This window comes from Miscanthus floridulus, chromosome 13, assembly GCF_019320115.1.
Source record: "Miscanthus floridulus cultivar M001 chromosome 13, ASM1932011v1, whole genome shotgun sequence".
NCBI lineage: Eukaryota > Viridiplantae > Streptophyta > Magnoliopsida > Poales > Poaceae > Miscanthus > Miscanthus floridulus.
The window spans coordinates 88,921,560-88,943,643 of NC_089592.1; the positions used below are offsets into that span (position 1 = coordinate 88,921,560).

A 22,084-nucleotide genomic window follows, 5' to 3' on the forward strand; every position below is an offset into this window, starting at 1 on the left:
ATAGGCTGAAAAGGGTTGTTCCTCCATCCCTATCTGGTAAGAAAAGAACAGCTTGGGCTGAAATTTATGATGATGAGGAGTTGGATGTTGCAGCTGGCTGTTCTTCCCTCCCTTCTAGTCTTGATCATTCTAGGAGTGTTTCTGCCACTTCCTTGCTGTAGACAGCAACTGCTAGTTCTAACTCTAGTGAACTTGCATCCTATCTGGACTGTGATACAGTAAGCCAGTTGGATGATGAGTTTGACATCATGCAGTGGTGGCATGAGCACAAGCTTACTTATTCAGTACTTTTTGTTCTTGCTAAAGACATTTTGACAGTGTCTGTGTTAACCATTTCTTCAGAGTCTATTTTTAGCTTAACTGGTAGGATCATCGAGGAGCGGCGGCGGAGGCTGAACCCTGAAACTGTAGAGGCGCTTATCTGCATAAAGGATTAGGAGAATGCTGAGACAAGACTGCAGCACATGGTGGAGGACAAGGAGCTGGAAGATGCCTTTGCTGGTCTTTATCTTGATGTCGACTAGTTCACTTCCCATTTGTGTAATGGTTCTGTAATAACTGAGACTTGGACTTGTGGTGATGGATGTAATGAACAATTAATCTAGGAGCTGGCTGTACTCTTTTTCTGTTTATGGTTTCTCATAAAGATGAGTTTTAACTAAACAGGTTTTTAATGAGGCAGTCATTGCATAGCTCATACTTAAATTAGTTTTAGTTTCAAAAGTTTGTGTTCTTTGCTGTGCTATGTTCCGATCTGTTTTTGATCTTTTGTGAACCTAGTCATTTTATATCTCTTTGAATTGTCGTGTTGAGTTCATTGAGGTGTTTTGCCAGTTTAGTGCCTGGGCCGGCACGGGCACGCTGGGCCTGGAGTCGGCACGGCACGACACGGCACGCTCCAGTAATGATAGTGCCGTGCCTGGGCCTGGAGTCGGACACGGTGGCACGACACGGCACGGTTCATCAGCCGTGCCTGGCGTGCCGTGTCCAGACATGCCGCGCCGGGGCGGGTTAGTGCCTTGTAGTGTCGTACCGGCACGTTTGGAAAACTATAGTGCAGTATATGGATCCACCACCGGTGCAGTCTGCAGAAGAGGAGCAGAGCAGATGAGGACAGGCCGTCAGGTCGGGCGCGCCGGCACCGGGAAAGAAAGATGGAGGTCGAGGTGGGCGTGGCAGGGACCAGGGAGACCGACACGACACCGACCGAACGGCGACCCATGTGGCCGCCCGCCGCGTGGGCTCGCCAGCAGTCGCCTATCTCTCTCTGCTCTGCTTTGGCGGTCTGTCTGCCTGCCCAGTGCTGACACCGAGGCCGAGGCCGATTGCTTGGGCCGTGTTTAGTTGGAGGCCGATTCGGCGCCGCCGGATTCAGCGACACTGTTCATGCACTGTAGCGTTTTGTTTTTATTTGGTAATAATTGTCCAATCGTTGACTAATTAGGCTCAAAACGTTCGTCTCGTAGAGTACAACCAAACTGTGCAATTAGTTTTTGATTTCGTCAACATTTAGTACTCCATGCATGTACCACAAGTTTGATGTGACGGGGAATCTTCTTTTTGCATAGTGCCAAATTCTGGAAAATGGGGGAACTAAACATGGCGTTGGTTGGATTCCTTGTTCCTTCCTGGCAAGTGGCAAGTGGCAAGTGCAAGTGGGTGGCAACCCGGCCGGGGTGGACGGGACGCGGCCACCGGCGAGGGCGGAACGGAAGAAGACGACGCTCGCTTCCCTTCCCCGAGCGCCAAGCCCGCGTGGTGACGACGCCCGCCATCAGTCCATCACCGGCCACTGGCAAGTGCAAGTGTTGGTCCCCTTCCGTTCCTCCTTGGGCGCAGCGTGTGTACATGGGCGGATGTGCCAAGTCTACTACGTACTCCTTTCTCTTTTAGGATAGGAGTAGTCCAGTCGCTGCCATTTGCCATCGCCGGCCGCCTTTGCCTCGCCGCATTGCTCTCCTCCACCTAGACTCGACTGGACTGGACTGTCCGCCCATGCGCATCCACTCTTCAATTTACCGTCCAATCGCACGCAGCTTTGCAATCATTTGTTTGTTTGTAACTTGTATACAAGGCTAGCTAGCGTACAAGCACAAGGTTGGTTAATAACCAACGCGACCAGTGGCTGTGGCTCAAACAAACGGGCAGACAGAGTTGATGTATACAGCCAGGCAACTACGGCTCTGTTCATGCATACACGCAGGCTTGGGGAAGCAGGCTGTCGATCGCGGCCTCAAAACACAAGATTTAACGCATCAATCAATATTTATTCATGCACTTAATCTTCATCATCATGGATTTAATATAAGACAAGATTTGGGTCATCAAAATTCAAAAGTCACTCATGCTTTTTATTTCCCTTGTGGGGAGGAGATATGATGCTACATCAATCAAATCAATAAAGGATATATAAGACGGTCTTTACAACCTACGAAAACTCATCTGCTTTCTAGTCTAGATTGATAATGCTCAAAAACTTCTAAAGACGAGCGTTCCTCGGTTATTATGCATTCATAGGCACCTCAGAAGGAAAAACGATATGATACGATTTTCACGTACTTACACTGCCCCAAGACTCATCTCAATAAAGACCCAACAGTTTCCACCATAATGCACCAGCAGCTCCCCAAATTACAGCATTGATTACGGCTGTTATAAAACCCAGCTTGAATACATCTGGAAGGCCAACATACCCCGCTGCACAAGGAAAACATCAGGTTATTCAGCAGAGAACAAATATTAAAGCTTTATTTATTAAAGCCCTTATAATATAAGGATGACCTAACTAATAAAACAAGCAAAGAATTTTCTTCATATGTCTATGCGCAGCTAGCAGCTTGTGCTTTCATTTCATTATAATGCTCCACTTGAATTATCATTTTGTTGTGTGCACAAATCTGAAGGTACTTTCCATGATCAAATACACTGTCATACCTAGCGAAATAGAAATTGATGCTAGAAAAAGGATCTATTAGTAAATTGAATCGACAAAAAGAACGGAAAAGATGGTGCATCAAAATCTGTTCTACACATTGCAATACCAGTAGAACTGTAGAAGCTAATCAGTTAATTAACTGCCCTATAAAATGGTATTGAAAACCAGGCTCGAAACAAGTATGGAATGTACCAATCCAACGCGGTGGATTGCAAGCAAACTTGGAAAATATGTTCTATTCAACAGAAGCGGTGGAAAAGCACAATTACCTCCAAAGTATACTGCAGATTGCCCGCTACTATAGTAGTATAGTGTGTCAGTGATCCAAAGAGGTTTGCATTGTATGCCAAAGCAAGTGCCGACATTAGAGCTGGCACACCAGCTGCTAAATGCATGGCAAGAAACGCCGAGTATAAAGCTCCAACATGTGCAGTTTGGCTTGCAAATATATAGTGAATAAAGAAGTATGAGGCCTGAAGAACACCAAATGCTGCAGGCCAGCTCAATGAGAAAGATCGAAGAACCTTGGCAACACAATTAGATATCTAGGACACAATCCCGAGGGTAGTAAGCTGCCCAGCCAAACCAACTAAAATAGCAAACCAAGCTAGGGTGTCCCATGCAGACTTCTCATTCAAACAATCCTCCCAGTTCAGCACTCCAAGCAGAAGAAGTATCGAGAGTCCAATCATTGCAGCAACAACGCTGGATACGCCAATAGTTTGCCTGCAATATTAGAAACAGGATAAGCCTTTTTTTGTTCCTCATCAATAAAAAAAAGGAAAACTGAATAACCATATCGACTCTTGGCCATAAAGAAAAAAAAGAATATTTTAGCTGTCTCCACAACCATGAGTGGAACCACAGACTAATAAAGGAACTTTTCAGGGGAAAACACACAGAACAATGCTGCTCAGTGCTCTGTGATGTGAACATTGTCACAATCACAACTACAGCAAGCACCAGTCAAGAAAGATACTTGTGCTCTTGTGCTGTGTGTATATATACTTGCGTGATTCCAAGAACAGTGTAAACAGTGAAACTAAATACAAAATTCAGTTACTGAAAGTCTGAAAGTTTAGCTTCAGATTGCAAGTCAATTCAAGGGGAAAATCCTCTTTAAAAAGAAAAATCTTACCCAAAAATCCATAGTGAGACTGCAAGAAGCATCGTTGCAATCATGATCCATTCATTTTTTGTTACTCGACCCATGTTCTTTAGTTTCTCGGCAGCTAATGCTTGGGCTTCAGGAATGTCCTTTATTTCAGGGGGAATATTTTGTAAATCAAATAAGGAGTCACTAAAAGCCCAAGAAGTGCTGGCACGCAAGCAGCCTGGAACCAAGTAATCCATTGGTTTGTGATATTAACGCCAATCTCCTCTGCTAACTTCAGACACAACAGGTTCTGTGCAGCCGCTGTCAAGAAAAGAGCACTGGAGTTGGCAGCTGCCTGTCAATCAGACATGAAACCAGCACAGTAAACCCGTTGATCAATTTGAAAATGCACTGATGATTAAGAAGCGAAAACATAACTAGTACAACTACAGAGGACACAAGTCCACATAAACATGCAAGAAACAACGTATAAGAACACTTGCAGTTTGAGGCTAGTTTCCAATTCAAATGCAAGATTTCTATTTGTTCAAAGAAAAATATCTGTACCCACAATTAGTTTGTGCTAAAACAAATGGATGTCTCACTGCTGCATTGATTAATCATGGTTGTGTCTTAGCACATCAAAATTAACCTTGCAAGTACACCCTTCGCATCAAATCATAATGCTTACTTAGTTTGAGTGGGCACAAACATTAAGAACCTTATAGATCAAGAAAACTACCATTACTCCCTTCTTTAAACACATTGACAGTAGTCACGAATACAGGGTGAGGTAGACAAAGAAGTGACAGATTGTAGTAAAAAAGGTAAATACATAGAGTAGCAACTGAAATATATAAACAATGAGACTCTGATGTTACTAATGCATTACATGTCATAACTAAAGCAATCTGTTGGCCACTAATTCGATAAAAAAAAACCACTCAACCAGCACTAGAAAAAAAACATATAACCAAAGCTAGATCTACTCACTGGGCTGTGCAGTAGCAGACTAAAAAGGCTAGATACACAAGAATCTACCCAAATTCTTTAGCCAGAAAACGAATACACATGTATCTATATCAGTGTATCACTGTATCCAGAAAAAAAGCCAGCTGAACACTAGACTAGCAAAATGATTTGCATACAATACAATACAATTCCTACAAATGCCATGAGTTTTCCACTGCTTTCTCTGCATTGAGTCAAGTTTCCAATAAGGCAACAACCATAACAAATATTTTTAAGGATCAATCTATTCGGTTCTTCAGTTCAGTGTTATGCAATCAAATGACTCAAACTGCGCTCAAGAATGAACACAGTTTTTCATTTCAGTGGTGATTACCATCAAAGGGGATTCCTATAAGACATTAAATAATCTTAAGGCACAGTTTCCATTACTAGGCCCTATCCTATTTGCAACTACGGAGTACTACAGTTTAGAGCAATGCAAGGTCAATACACTACTACATGAATGGTTTCTAGGGACGGCTGGTGAGGCTTCGAAGATACAGCTCGGCGAGCCGCCCCTATCATACCGTTTCTATAAATCATGTATTTATAGGGGGCAGTTCCCAGACCGTCCTTACAAATCGATTTGTAGAGGCGGCTGGTGTTATCAGCCGCCCCTACAAATCGATTTGTAGGAGTGGCTGGTCTCCTACAAAATCAATTTGTAGGGGCGGCTGTAGTACCAGCCGCCCCTATAATATCTGTTTGTAGGGGCGGTTCAGTCTAGAATCACCCCTACAGTACATTTTTTCACAAAAAAATTCAAATTTACGATTCAAATTCGACCACAAGCACAAGAACATTATATAAACTACCATTACAAGTTCAATTCACAAGAATATATACAATCCATCATTAAATAGACATAATTCACAAGTCTAATTCGTTCCACAAGTCCAAACCGTCCCACAAGGTAAGACCAATGTCAAATTCCATACATATTATTATCAACGTCCTAGAGCTAGCCTTTTAGTCTCACTAAGGTGTTGGTACTGAGGATTTCTACCTAAGTCAGAATCTCAGTCATGGTAGGTGCCTTTGACGTGTATAATCTGATCCAATATAAAGTTACAAAGGTCGCCGACGAGCTCTAAGAGTTGGTCATTCTTGTATGGGTCTATTTTCATTTCTTTCTCTTCTTTCCACTGCAAGAGAACAAGTTTCAGCTATTTTCTGTCAAAATTGAAAAAGATATGGTACAAATATCTTTAGACTAACAAAAGCAGTCAGTCACAACACAATCGACAACAGTACTCGGATGGACCTGCTATCAGATACAAGAATCGAAGCATTACTGATGGACCCGCTAGCAAATGAAAGAATCAAAAAAATTAACTGCTGTCGTGAAAGAAACGGTCAATCAGCACTCCATCAGCAGTGCTAGCTGCTCCATTGGTTGCAGTAAGAACGTGATATTGTTAAACAACCACTTTATTTGGCATTATTTGGCAAAATACTTTGCAATCAGGCTGCAATATATAATCTATTTAACAAATATACCATTACAGGGTATCAATTACTAAAATTCAAAGACAAATTCTTTTTCCTCCCAGCACAGCATAATCATTTTCCTCCCAGGTAGGCATTTCTACAAACAGTTGATGCACTGACCTACTACATGAAACATAATGTGGTAGAATCGCCCGAAATAACGCACTTACGGAGGCGCTTGTCTTCCACTAGACACTAAGCACTCCGCGAGCAAGCTACATCGGGCGGATTCCATCGAGCACACCTCAAGGGAGAGCCCGAATAATCTATATTTTTCCCTCAGGATCCAATAATGAGAACGAGTTTATATTACTTAGTCTATTTCATACATCCAGAGTTCTTAGAAATATATTATTACGGTACCAAACGAGCTGTAAGTGTGGCAAAGGGTACAGCGTACGAGGATCTTTACCAACATCTGAGTACGAAGGAAGGAGAGAAGGACATTTATAGGATGGCTAGGGTTCGTGAGAGAAAGACACGGGACTTCAACCAAGTTAAGTGCATTAAGGATGAAAGGGAGCACCTCTTGGTGAAGGAGGATGAGATCCGACATCGATGGCAAGAGTATTTTGACAAATTGTTCAATGGTGAGAATATGGACACAACATTTCAGTTGGATGACTCTTTTGATGACACCAATAGGCGCTTTGTGCGGAGAATCCAAGAATCTGAGGTCAGAGAGGCGTTGAAAAGGATGAAAGGAGGTAAGGCGATGGGACCGGATGGTATCCCAATCGAGGTGTGGAGATGTCTCGGGGACATAGCTATAGTATGGCTAACCAAGCTGTTCAACCATATTTTTCGATCGAACAAGATGCCTGATGAGTGGAGGAGAAGTATATTGGTACCGATCTACAAGAATAAAGGGGATATTCAAAGTTGTACGAATTACCGGGGAATTAAGTTGATGAGCCATACTATGAAGCTATGGGAAAGAGTTATCGAGCATCGCTTGAGAGCAATAACGTGGGTCTCTATGAACCAATTTGGTTTCATGCCCGGAAGGTAAACCATGGAAGCCATTTTCTTAGTAAGACAAGTTATGGAGCGGTATAGGGAGAAGAAGAAGGACCTACACATGGTTTTTATTGACTTGGAGAAGGCTTATGATAAAATACCAAGGAATGTTATGTGGTGGGCTTTGGACAAACATAAAATCCCAACGAAGTACGTCGGGCTCATTAAGGACATGTACAACAATGTTGTGACTAGAGTTCGAACAAGTGATGGAGACACGGATGACTTCCCGATTAGGATAGGACTACATCAAGGGTCAGCTTTGAGCCCTTATTTGTTTGCTTTAGTGATGGATGAGGTCACAAGGGACATACAAGGGGACATCCCTTGGTGTATGCTTTTCGCGGACGATGTAGTGCTAGTTGATGAAAGCCGGACAGGAGTGAACCAGAAACTGGAGTTATGGCGGGAGACTTTGGAGTCCAAAGGTTTTAGACTCAGTAGAACTAAAACTGAGTATATGAGATGTGATTTCGGCACTACTACTCGGGAGGAGGAAGATATTAGTTTGGAAGGTCAAGTAGTGCCTAGGAAGGATACCTTTCGATATTTAGGATCAATGCTACAGAGGGACGGGGATATTGATGAAGATGTTAGCCATAGAATCAAAGCAGGGTGGATGAAGTGGCGGCAAGCGTCTGGTGTCCTATGCGACAAAAGGGTACCACAGAAGCTAAAAGGCAAGTTTTATAGGACGGCGATTAGACCTGCTATGTTGTATGGTGCAGAATGTTGGCCTATGAAAAGACGACATGTTCAACAGCTAAGTGTCGCGGAAATGCGTATGTTGCGTTGGATTTGCGGTCATACAAGAAAGGATCGAGTTCGGAATGATGATATACGTGAGAGATTAGGGGTAGCGCCAATTGAAGAAAAGCTTGTCCAACACCGGTTGAGATGGTTTGGACATGTGCAACGGAGACCTCCAGATGCACCGGTGCGTAGCGGAATCCTAAGCCAGGACAGTAACATGAAGAGAGGCAGAGGAAGACCGAAGTTGACTTGGGTAAAGGCAATAAAAGGAGACTTGAAAGGATGGAATATACCCAAAGACTTAGCCTTAGATAGGAGTGCTTGGAAGACAGCTATTCACGTGCCTGAACCTTGATTGCTTCTGATGGGTTTCAACTCTAGCCTACCCCAACTTGTTTGGGACTTAAAGGCTTTGTTGTTGTTGTTGTTGTTGTACCAAATTCAGAGCGCGGAAATTTAACAGCGGAATGAAAAGAAACATCTATCGATAATATACAAGGATCCGTCTGTGCCCACCAGAAGAATCCTTCACACAACGGCTACTCCTCAAGCAGTACCTACAACAACAACAACAACAACAACAACAACAAAGCCTTTAAGTCCCAAACAAGTTGAGGTAGGCTAGAGTTGAAACCCAACAGAAACAATCAAGGTTCAGGCATGTGAATAGCTGTCTTCCAAGCATTCCTATCTAAGGCTAAGTCTTTGAGTATATTCCATCCTTTCAAGTCTCCTTTTATTGCCTCTACCCAAGTCAACTTCGGTCTTCCTCTGCCTCTCTTCACGTTACTATCCTGACTTAGGATTCCACTACGCACCGGTGCATCTAGAGGTCTCCGTTGCACATGTCTAAACCATCTCAACCGGTGTTGGACAAGCTTTTCTTCAATTGGCGCTACTCCTAATCTCTCACGTATATCATCGTTCCGAACTCGATCCCTTCTTGTATGCCCGCAAATCCAACGCAACATACGCATTTCCGCGACACTTAGCTGTTGAATATGTCGTCTTTTCATAGGCCAACATTCTGCACCATACAACATAGCAGGTCTAATCGCCGTCCTATAAAACTTGCCTTTTAGCTTCTGTGGTACCCTTTTGTCACATAGGACACCAGACGCTTGCCGCCACTTCATCCACCCTACTTTGATTCTATGGCTAACATCTTCATCAATATCTCCGTCCCTCTGTAGCATTGATCCTAAATATCGAAAGGTATCAATCCTAGGCACTACTTGACCTTCCAAACTAACATCTTCCTCCTCCCGAGTAGTAGTGCCGAAGTCACATCTCATATACTCAGTTTTAGTTCTACTAAGTCTAAAACCTTTGGACTCCAAAGTCTCCCGCCATAACTCCAGTTTCTGATTCACTCCTGTCCGGCTTTCATCAACTAGCACTACATCGTCCGCGAAAAGCATACACCAAGGGATGTCCCCTTGTATGTCCCTTGTGACCTCATCCATCACTAAAGCAAACAAATAAGGGCTCAAAGCTGACCTTTGATCTGAGTACACAATGTACTCGCAAGACTTATCCAACTAATGGGAATAATTTACCGACTCCAAGGAATATGATAAGCTTTAGGGTTTGCTAGATTCCTTTTTACAGAAAGCAATACTAATAGTGAATCCTTATGTATATTAATTATTAGCATTCATGATTAGTTCATTATCTAACCAATCTATGTAAGCACATGTTCTACTTTCAAGCAAGAGTTGAGCAAACAGTTCCATTTCACCACCTTTTCTCTTTCAGTTCTTACTACGGTGCTAGAGTGTAGACAAGCCGTACCGGATCGCCTGGCAATTCACGAATTAATGTGCCCAGCTGGGTACCCCAAAACACACGACCCGCTTGTACCCCAGGCACAAGCAGGACCAGCCCACCACTCTCTTATCACGGGGTCTAGGTCTCCGTCCAAACTTGGACTCTAAGCCCCCGCTCCTAAATCTCAGACTCAGTGCGGTGCTTAGACCTCCACCATCCCTGCCTCCAATCAGTTGGTTCGGAAAGAGCCGGAAACTACGACAAGAGAGCAACAAGCCTTCCCTACGCCCATACACAAGTATATACTCGGGATAATAAGTCTGTGACTTGCCAAGAGTCCAATACAACGGCCGGTCCTTAACCGACTCAGATAAGGAAACAGTGTAACCAAGCTATGCCCCGTTGACCGCAGGACACAACCTTTACACCCACCAATACCCAAACCATATCTCTGCCCGGTCTCCATTTTTCATTCCACCATTTTATCATGAGTGATCTTAATAATCACGTATTGTGAGTAACGATAGGTTACTCACGCTACCGAAATCCTGAGCATAGCAGCTACTCGACCTATACTAGTAGGACTCGATAGGTATATCAATGCATGTAGTTTTCATAAAATGTCTGTAACATAAAATGCACATCATATATATATTCAGTGATCATTCAAAATAAAGGTTATGCACCCGGACTTGCCTTAGGCAGGCGGGGTGTCAACAAAGTCAGCAACTGATGGCTTCAGGGCTCCCTCCTGAACGAGAATCTCCTCCTCGTACTCTTCAATGATCTCCTCATACTCCTATTCGCCCGTAGGCACGAAGTCTACCAACTCGTCATCTACATGCATGAAATAATGATGCAACACTTAGTAATAAGACAACAGCAACTCTTAAAATAAAATACATCTATCAAGCTACTAAGCTAGCTCTACCGACTAAGACGCTAAGTTGCCTATCATTTCCATTAAACAGGTATGAAACATTTCATGTATCAACTTAGCAACTTAAGGCATTCTCACTCTTAATACCGATTTACTATATATAATAAAAGTACTAGCTACCATATTTATCAACCCATTCTAAGGCTACAAAAATTACAGTGAGTGTCTAATAATGTTATGAGTCTACTGTAAAATTTTCAAAGCTAGCACTTCTACCATTTCATCACGAAAATTCATTCTCTAAATAATCCTAATAACAACAAGCATATTACAACAAATAAAGTAACCCTAAAGATACCACAGAACTATATGAACTAAATACACTAAAAGCTAGATCATGAATTTAGGAGACTAACAAAATTTACTTCACGATTTTTTGACACTTACATAATTTTATATTAATTATCAAAGATCAGTTCACAATTTAATTTAAAAAAGCATTAACTAATTCATTAGAAAAGAAAAGGGCAAAACAGCCCGACGCGGCCGATCGCAGCTCGGCCCACGCTCGCACAGCATGCGCGCGCACGCGTGACCCACCGGCGCGGCCCACGCGGGGCGCGGCCCAATCGCGCGGCAACGGCCCACGACGGGAACACCCGCGCGCGTCGGCACAATTGCGAAAACGTCCTCGCGCTAATACCGAATCAATCCACAGTCCACAGCTCTATTCCTATCGTCTGGACTTAAGCAATCTAGCCCTTGGAACATCCTATCTTTACCATGGCCAGGTCCTTCGGCACCCGCACGCGCACCAGCGCGGCGGTGACGGCACTGGCGGTCACGCCGGCCAGCCTAGTCCCTCCCCACCCCCAATAGCGAGCTGATGCTCACCTAGATGCAAACACGAAGCGGTGGGCGGTGAAGCGGTGAACGGAGACGCGGTCCAGGGCTCTCTCCACGACAGCGGACTCCCCCTACGGCGGCGGCCATGTTCCCGTGAGCCAAGGCACAAACGACGTGAACGCACCAAGGAATAGGCATCAGCAACTCACCCAAAACCTACCTGACATGGTGGCTTGACCAGGGACGGATCGGGTGCGTTCGGCTACGCGCACACGGCAAGCACAGCGACGGCCGCGGTGGCGCGACCGCGTCAGCGGCGCTGGGCAGGCAGTAGCAGTGCAAATGGGGTGCGCACAGGGTGAAGGACTGTGAGGCGAGGCTGGGGGTGCAACCAATTGGGCTCGAGAGGACCAGGCGGGTAATGCCCACGGCAGCGGCGTCTAAGCCTTTAATGGCGCGACGGCGGACGCCGGCTCCAAATTGGAGCTTGCCAAGGCACGATTTGACACGATGCAGGGTCGGTTGGCTAGCAGGCTAGAAGACGGAGTTGGGAGCGCACTGAATTGACTGGACACGACCTATCCATGCCGAATTGGTGGCGTGGCCTGGCTAGACCGACAGCAGAGGAGGGAGGGGAAAAGAGAGGAATGGGGCCGGCTGCTTGTCCAAGCTCTAGCGGGACATGGCTGACGCACATGCGCAAGCACTGTGAGCCAACACAGCCAGGAGAAGGGGCATACCCATGTGTGGGCGGTGGCAGCACAGCAGCGCGCTCGTGGCGCCATTAATGGCGAACGACAAGCGGGTGGCCTCGGCAAGGCCACATGGGTGAATTCGACGACAACGACGCAGAGATGTAGGCGGACGCGATGCAACGCTGTGGCATGGCGTTGACAGCGCAGCATAGCACGGTGACGGGACGGCGGTGGTGCAGCGACTCAGGCGGACACGACGCAACGCAAAGCAGCGGCTGTGACCCAGTGAGGGTAGGCGGCCAGGGCATCGGGCCCATCGAGCACGGCGGTGCGCGCGCAGGAGTGTGCGTGCTCTGCTCGTGCAACACGTGCCTGGGCGTGGCAACGGTGATGCCACTGCACCCGAGTAGAACATCGACGATGCCTAGAGGAGCAGAGCCAGCAATGGCACGACGCGGGCAGTCCCAAGGCACCAACAGTGACATCAGCGGCAGCGCACCTCGCAGCAGTGGGAAGGAGCAGCTGCACGACCGAGTAGCCGGCCACCATGACGAGCCGAGAGCGGCCAAACACGCGCGCGCGCGGCCAGCGCGCCACCGACGGCACAAGAGCATGGTGACCGCGTCCATGCACGCTTTTTAAAGCGTCCCAAAAATCCAATTCGATGATTCAATTGCCAAACCACCTATGCTATACTTAAGAGGGCATGCTAGGCTACTAAAACAAGCCTTAATACCCCATCACTCGTTAGCCTGATTCTTCTACAAAAATCACTAAACCTAGCTTTGTCAAACCACTTTTCAGACTTATGAAATCGACTAAGTCTCGATCGAATTCGCGTCAAATTCGATTTCCAAGCTATTCGTTATGCTAGCTAGTGAATTCATTTCTCGACCGCAGGTATTTTATCGCCATCCACAAAGTTCATACTTCCAACTTTACTAAAGTTCTGTATATACGTTCTATAGTGTTTTCGTTCAATAAAAATTCACGAACATCCGCACTTGATAATTTTATACGTCACGAACGACCTTTCGCTAAGCATTTCCGTTGGTCGTTTTAAGTTATGTAAATTGATTCACACACTATATTACATACATTGACACATAATCATAATGCTCATGAATAGTTTTAGCTAAAGATTTTACAGTGTAACACCGAGGGTGTTACACATAACAGCTACATCAGATATGCGAGACTTAAACTATACTGAAACTCAACTTAACAGCAGATATGCGAGACCTACTACAGAAACAACAATAAATCAAACATAGCAAAAAAATATTTAAGTGAAATAGATAACTATAGTCCTCTTATCAGTTTCATATATTTATATTTTGGAGCAAAAACTATTTAAGTTAACCAAGCAGAACACAATATATCGTATATTTATTCAAGTGAGCACTAACCACAGCACATGGAAAAATCAAGCTTACCCTACGATGTAGATGTAGTCGAGTTTGATTCGACGCTGTAGGCCACACTGGGTCAGTACAGCCATCACAGTATGCGCTCACCTCCACTGACATGCACCTATTTGCCAAGTCAGAGTAAAGAATTAAAGAAACTAGAAAACAATAGGGCAAGGAACACATAGATTGTCCTGCGTACAAGCAGACACTCAAAATCCATTGGTACCCGGAGTAACCTCACTGAATCCACCCTCTAACTACACCTGCAGATGCTATAGCTGTGGCCGCACCTGTGCACGCACGAGGGCAGCCATGGGGTCATCGCCCCTGTGCACGCACGAGCCCGTACCATGGCCATAGGAACGCCGCCACGCGCCAACGCCTAAAGGGGCCAGCATCGCCCTCCTACGTTGGATCCTGCACCCTCTTTGACGGATCTGAACTACCGGCATACCACCACCAGAGAACACCAAATCGACATGCGAATAACCAAATCAGACGTCTGTATGTGCCAAGGGTGGTAGGAGAGGACCGGATCTAAAGGAATGTGTACCTCGCAGCCGTTGAAGGGAGGAGCTCTAACCCGTGCAAACTGGACGACCGCCTATGGGGCTCTACCAGGGCGCCGCACGGGAACTGGATGGCCGCCGGCAGGCCCGGCTGCTTGGCGCGCTTGGTGCAGGCAGACCTGCTGGCGGAGCCGGGAGGCTGCGCAGGCGCTGTAGCCAGGAGGTCGCTTAGTAGCGCACTAGATCTGGGAAAGAGAGGGTGAGCGAGAGCTGGGAAAGAGAGAGAGAGCGATGGGTTTGTTTCGGGTTAGGGTTTGGGGGAGACCGACGGCTGGAGCTAGGTTTGTTTCGGCTGGGACGAACTTTGGCTGTTCGATTTAGATCAGTGGCTCAGATCATACACAGCCTTAACAGGCCTACGGGTTTTAGTGGCCCAAAAGCGAAATTGAGGACCAAGTCCGGGTTGGGAGCCTAAAAACCCAGAATTTAGCCTAAAAATCTGAAAATTTGAATTTGAAATATGAGAACTTCGAATCAAATTTTGGAATACTAAATAGATTCAAATTAAAAAGTTGTAAAAACCAAATTTGTAGAACTCATCGAGATCTACAACATTAATTTTTTAAATTCTCCATCCGACTTTGTTTAAATAATTTAAAATTTGAATTTCAAAATACAAGAACTTCAATCAGAATTTTAAGATAGTACATTATTTCAGATGGAAAAGTCAGCAAAAACAGAATTATACAACTCATCGAGATCTATAATTTTTGTTTTGATCATTTTTCCATCTGAATTTGTTTGAACAATTCTAAGTTTGAATTTCAAAATATGAGAAATTCAAACATAAAATTTGGGTAGCAAATGATTTCAAATGAAAAAGTTGTAGAACTCATTGAGATCTATAATTTTTATTCTCGTCATTTCTCCATCCGACTTTGTTTGAATAATTTAAAATTCAAAATTTCAAAATTTGAGAAGATAGAATAAAATTTTGAGATACTAAATGATTTCTAACTCAAAATGTCAACAACAAAGTTGTAGAAATCATCAAGATCTACAACTTTTGTTCTGGTCATTTCACCAGCCGATTTTTTGAACAATTTGAAATTTGAAATTCAAAATATGAGATATTCGAATAGAATTTTGGGATATTAATTGGCTTTAAATAAAAAAGTCAAAAATAACAAAGTTGTAAAACTCATTGAGATATACAACTTTTGTTTTAGTCGTTTCTTCATTCGAGTTTGTTTTGAATAATTCAAAATTTTAACTGCACTTGTTCATAAGTTTAGTTATAAAATTTGAATTTGAGAATATGATAAAGTTAGAAAAAAAGACAAAAACTTCAGTAGACACCAATACAGGCTTGTCGTGGTGGTTCGCTCGATTGGTATAGGTGCAGAGGTGTCAGGTTTGAGTCCTATGTGAACCATATTTTTTGTAGTTCTGTACAGGTTTTCTCTCAGCAGTCCAGAATTGAAGAAAATAAATAGAAAACTCATATATACAGCGGGCATTTGTAGAGGCGGCTGGTGATTCAGCCCCCCTTACAAATGGACACGGCAGGGGCGGCTGGTAATAGCCGCCTCTAAATACCAGCTGCCCCTACAAATCAACGTATTTATAGGAGCGGCTCGTATTACCAGCCGCCTCTACTGTGCCATTTATAGGGGGCGGCTGCTGTGCTAGAGCCCGAGCATATTATTATAGGAGCTGCTCCAATGTCAGCCGCCCCTTAAAAAAAAAACCTGTTGCTACAATATGTTTTCACGTAGCGATAAGCACATGCACCGGTTCATCCGTCTGGAGCAAAATTTAAAAGGCTCATCAGGGCCGAACGAATATATATATATATATATATATATATATATATATATATATATATATATATATATAGGATTCATAATACTGTAACATCTTAATATAAAACTTAAAACTTGAATGCATGCATCTGCTTCATCCAGCATTCAAGCGCATCGTCGTGTATTACCTGTAGCTGCGATTGCACAAGATAACAGCCGAGTTTCTTGGCCGATGGGTCGTTCGGCTTGCTTCCCGACGAGAGCGACAGCGACTTGATGATGGGAAGGAAAACCCCTCCTGCCCTGGCGGTGGTGCTGGGCATGGCAGGCGAGATGAGAGCCTCGCTGATGACAAGCCCATAGGATAGGTCCAAAGTGCTGCGGCCCAGCCATTTGACGAAGTACGTGGCGACGCGGTCGCCGAGGCCGGTCTTGACGAAGCCGCGCGCGACGAAGAAGGAGATGACGATGAGCCAGATGTCCTCGTTAGTGAAAGCCCCGAACGCGGCGGTGAAGGAGAGCGTGCGCGTGGCGACGGTGACGGTGAGGCCGAGGAACGCCCACGCACCGACGGGGAGCGGGGCGAGGACGAGCCCCGCGATGGTGGAGAGGAAGATGGAGAGGAGCTGCCATGCCTGCGGGGTTACCTGGGCCGGCCGCGGCACGAGGAAGCGGACGGCGAGGCCGAGGGCAAGCGAGATGAAGAGGGGCAGCGGCTTAGCGCCGCCCGATACCGCCAGCGCCGGCTTAGGGCTCGAGGTTGCCGAGGAAGCGGGGCAGCCAGGAGGATATGTCAGTTAAAACAGAAACTGACAAGTGCCTCGTATGATAACTAAGGATGAAAACGGAACGGAAATATCCCGAACCGAACCGCATCGTTTTTTTATATTTAATCCGATCGAATCCGCATTTTCTTGTCCGACTTTATCGTTTTCGTTTTCGCATTTCAGATGTTTCGTATTTCAAATATAAAAGTAGAAAACGGTTTAGACATTTTTCCGACCGTTTTCTACTTTTCTACTTTTAATTTGAAATATTCCGAATTGAAAATTCGGTTTAAACCGAATTTGGCCAACTGCACAGGTCATACAGCTCAATTACAGGTTGTTCACCACGCAGCTGTGTTCTTTCTACTGGTGGCCAGCTGCCCTCTCTTATAGACGGCGCTCAGCCTCGTCTCTCTTCACCTTATGAGATGGTGCTAAATGTCAGGAAACCGGCAGCATCTACACGAAAGCCCACCTGGGCCATAGTCCATCAAGCTCATCGGTTTAACCCCCACCTGCAAAGTCAATCATTTGATAGTTTTTGCATCAGCCAAATAAATCTTTGTTACTCAAAAGAAAAATATGAATAAATCTTTAAAATAAAATACTACATCTATTCTAAAAAGATTAATAAAATTATTCTGACTCAGTTCGAGTTCATGTTTCTATAATATGCACTTGTTAATTATTATATGCACTTGAACTTGATCATGTATGCACTTAGTCATGCACTTGGTCTACGGGTCGGTATTCCGTATTGAGTTTTCGTATACCGACCGTGTTCGATATAATTCCGCTCGAATTGTTTCGTTTTCGAAATTCTCGATATTCCGTAAGTTCGTGTTCGTTTTCGTGTTCGGTTTGTCCGCTTTCGTTTTCGTTTTCGTATTCAAATATAAAAGTAGAAAACGGTTGAGGAGTTCTCCGTTCGATTCCGTCCGTTTTCATCCTTAATGATAACTTATGCTACGACCCCGTTACATAGAGACTCCTTACAAACAAATTCCAGCTCCGCTCCAAAAAGAGGAGGCTATCGCAATCTCAAAACCACACAAAAAAATGAAAAAAGAAAAGAAAGGCACAATGCTGCTGTGACAAGGACATTGATGACCAAACTGATGCTAAAGAAAAATAAAAGCCAAATTGCACCATTCTATAACAAGTAAATGCCCTTTTGCGATACAGCATTTGCTACAATCGAGGCCTTATCCTATGAAATTTCTGTTTATAATACTAATCCCTTCCATACAGAATTCTTTTCATTGTATCACAAAATGATGAAAAACAAGTCAGCATCTAGGCACCACTAAGCCACCTGCCAGGTGCTTTTTGAGTTTGGACAACTACCTATTTGATGCAGTTTACAAATCATATATGACATCATGTGCTTGGTTTACAAAGGCACTGAACTAAGGTAACTCTTACTCCCACGGTATTACCACATACACCCCTCTGTTTTTTATGCTTACTTATTTTGCCACACTACAAATTTTCCCCATCTTTCATGTTACTTGGTGCCTTGGTGGAAGATGAAGAGCATGAATATACTTGTTAGCTTTGTTTGCTACCTGATATCTGAAAGAGCTTTGCTTGTTAATTATGCCTGTGCTACTGTTAGCTTGATGTACTCTTCCATTTTCAGGCTCAGCTTCGTGTTTGAGTTTTCGAAGAACTGGGTACATGACACAGAAAGTTCCCGGTACAAGAATTCTAACATTAAACCAATCCGGTACACTTTTAATACCACTGAAGATGCCGCGGTTAAGAAATCTACCATCCCGTCATCTATAAATTTTTTTTTTGTTTACCTATTAGTTAGCTATGTCAATCTGCAGTAGTTGTGCCTCAAGCACGATCTACTTTCCTCCCTCTAATAGCCTAATCTGCAGTCTGTGTGCACCAGGCTGGACAGAAAAGAGGAGCAGAGCAACGAGGCCAACACCACAACTGGAGAAGAAGGTCGGGATCTGTTTGCCGTAGTGGTCCATGCAGTAGTAGTGGAGAGCAGAGGATCCAATTTGGCCTGGAGGTGAGTGGTCCATGCGGTAGTAGTTGTGCCTCAAGCACGATCCAATTTGGTCGACAGAGAAGGCAAGGACACAGGAGGAACAAGGCTGTTGATTGTGTAAATGTGACGGATTCGTAATTTTTGTAACAGCAACATCTTTTGGTGCCGGTATGAAAGTGTGCCCGGTGGATTTGATGGTAGATTTCTGAAACTAGAAACTTTGGGTCACAGACCTTGTTCTTCCCTTATCTCTAAGACTTTAACTACACCTGCATCTACTCTTAATCAGCCTGTTCGCTTGTTGGTTTCAGTCAGGGCTTATCAGCCATGGTACAGTATTTTCCTCTCACAACAAACCAGCACCAGTCGTGCTTATCAGCCCAGAAATCAACCAGCAAACAGGCTGAATAAGAACAAAATAATATAAAGCAATAATGGAACATTAAAAAAAGATTGGTCCAGGCAGCCAGTTGAAGTGCGGCTTACTTTCACCATCCCCATCACTACTTTTTAATAGAAATTGGGAACTTAACATTTTCTAGTGATACGTTGAATGCCCTCCCATTTGCTAGAATTTCAACAAATTGTCTAACTAGTTCAATTTGATCACATCTGTTTTGGCAAGAAAGAAAGTAAGGGACCTGTTAGGAAGTAGTACCTGGTTTAGGTAGCGGGTGAAGTGAGAAGTAAGAGCATCTCTAGTTCCACGATACATTCCCTATGTCTATAAAACTATCATGTTAGGGACAGCTATGCCTTTGGTACACAGGGATAGTCGTGAATAAAAATAGAGGAGTTTTGATTGATAAGAGCCTCAAGAATAGTGTGGTGGGAGTGAGAAGGCAAGGAGATAGGATTATCCTAGTCAAGCTTGTCATTGGTGATATGGTCTTGAACGTAATTAGTGCGTATGCCCCCAAGTAGATCTCGACGAGAGTGCTAAGAGACAGTTCTGGGAAGACTTAGATGGCCTGATTAGAGCTGTATCTAGTAGTGAGAAGCTTTTTATAGAAGGAGATCTTAATGGGCATGTAGGTACTACAAGTGTAGGTTTCGAGGCAGTTTATGGAGGTTTTGGGTATGGTAGTAGGAATCAGGAGGGGAGGAAGTTCTGGACTTCGCGGTAGCTTTTGACCTAATGATAGCCAATACTTTCTTTAGAAAGAGAGAATCTCATCTAGTGACCTTCAGTAGCGGACACCACTCTAGCCAGATTGACTTTATCCTCGCAAGAAGAAAGGACAAACGAGCATGCTTGGATTGCAAGGTGATACCAGGGGAGTGCGTTGTTTCTCAACATAAGTTTTTGGTGGCAGACTTTCGTTTTCAGGTGCGTGCCCATAGGGATAAACGAGCTAAGATTAAAAGAACAAAGTGGTGAAAACTGAAAGGAGAGACGTTAGAGGTATTCAGGGAAAGAGTTATTAAAGAGGGCTCTTGAAAGGAAAAAGAGGATATAAACAACATGTGGGAGAAGATGGCAACCAATATTCGAAAAGTGGCCTCAGAGGTGTGTGGAGTAACCAAAGGAAGTGGAGGCGAGGCTAAAGATACTTGGTGGTGGAACGAGAAGGTCCTAAGGGCTATTAAGGAGAAGAAAGAATACTATGGACGCTTGTACCATGACAGGAGTGTGGACAAACATAGAGAAGTACAAGGTGGCAAAGAAGACTGCAAAGCGAGCTATAAATGTGGCAAAGGGTAGAGCGTACTAGGATCTTTACCAACATTTGAGTACGAAGGAAGGAGAGAATGACATTTATAGGATGGCTAGGGTTCGTGAGAGAAAGACAAGGGATTTCAACCAAGTTAAGTGCATTAAGGATGAAAGAGAGCATCTCTTCGTGAAGAGGATGAGATCCGACATCGATGACAAGAGTATTTTGACAAATTGTTCAATGATGAGAATACGGACACAACCTTTCAGTTGGATGACTCTTTTGATGACACCAATAGGCGCTTTGTGCGGAGAATCTAAGAATCTGAGGTTAGAGAGGCGTTGAAAAGGATGAAAGGAGGTAAGGCGATGGGACCGGATGGTATCCCAATCGAGGTGTAGAGATGCCTTGGAGACATAGCTATAGTATGGCTAACCAAACTGTTTAACCATATTTTTCGATTGAACAAGATGCCTGACGAGTGGAGGAGAAGTATAATGGTACCGATCTACAAGAATAAAGGGGATATTCAAAGTTGTACTAATTATCGAGGAATTGAGTTGATGAGCCATACTATGAAGCTATGGGAGAGAGTTATCGAGCATCGCTTGAGAGCAATAACACGGGTCTCTATGAACCAATTTGGTTTCATGTCCGGAAGGTCAACTATGGAAGTCATTTTCTTAATAAGACAAGTTATGGAGAGGTATAGGGAGAAGAAGGACATACACATGGTTTTTATTGACTTAGAGAAGACTTATAATAAAATACCAAGGAATGTTATGTGGTGGGCTTTGGACAAACATAAAGTACCAACGAAGTATGTCGGGCTCATTAAGGACATGTACAACAATGTCATGACTAGTGTTCGAATAAGTGATGGAGACACGGATGACTTTTCGATTAGGATATGACTACATCAAGGGTCAGCTTTGAGCCCTTATCTGTTTGCCTTAGTGATGGATGAGGTCACAAGGGACATACAATGGGACATCCTTTGGTGTATGCTTTTCGCGGACGATATAGTGCTACTTGATGAAAGTCGGACAGGAGTGAATAAGAAATTGGAGTTATGGCGGGAGACTTTGGAGTCCAAAGATTTTAGACTCAGTAGAACTAAAACTGAGTATATGAGATGTGACTTCGGCACTACTACTCGGGAGGAGGAAGATATTAGTTTGGAAGGTCAAATAGTGCCTAGGAAGGATACCTTTCGATATTTAGGATCAATGCTACAGAGAGACGGAGATATTGATGAAGATGTTAGCCATAGAATCAAAGCAGGATGGATGAAGTGGCGCCAAGCATCTGGTGTCCTATGTGACAAAAGGGTACCACAGAAGCTAAAATGCAAGTTTTATAGGACGGCGATTAGACCTGCTATGTTGTATGGTGCAGAATGTTGGCCTACGAAAAGACGACATGTTC

General features: G+C 44.1%; 1 pseudogene; it reads right to left on the bottom strand.

Moving 5' to 3' along the window:
• Positions 1–2,326: 2,326 nt before the first annotated feature.
• LOC136500274 (dicarboxylate transporter 2.1, chloroplastic-like) lies at positions 2,327–17,008 on the bottom strand (annotated as a pseudogene).
• Between the last annotated feature and the right edge of the window lie 5,076 nt (positions 17,009–22,084).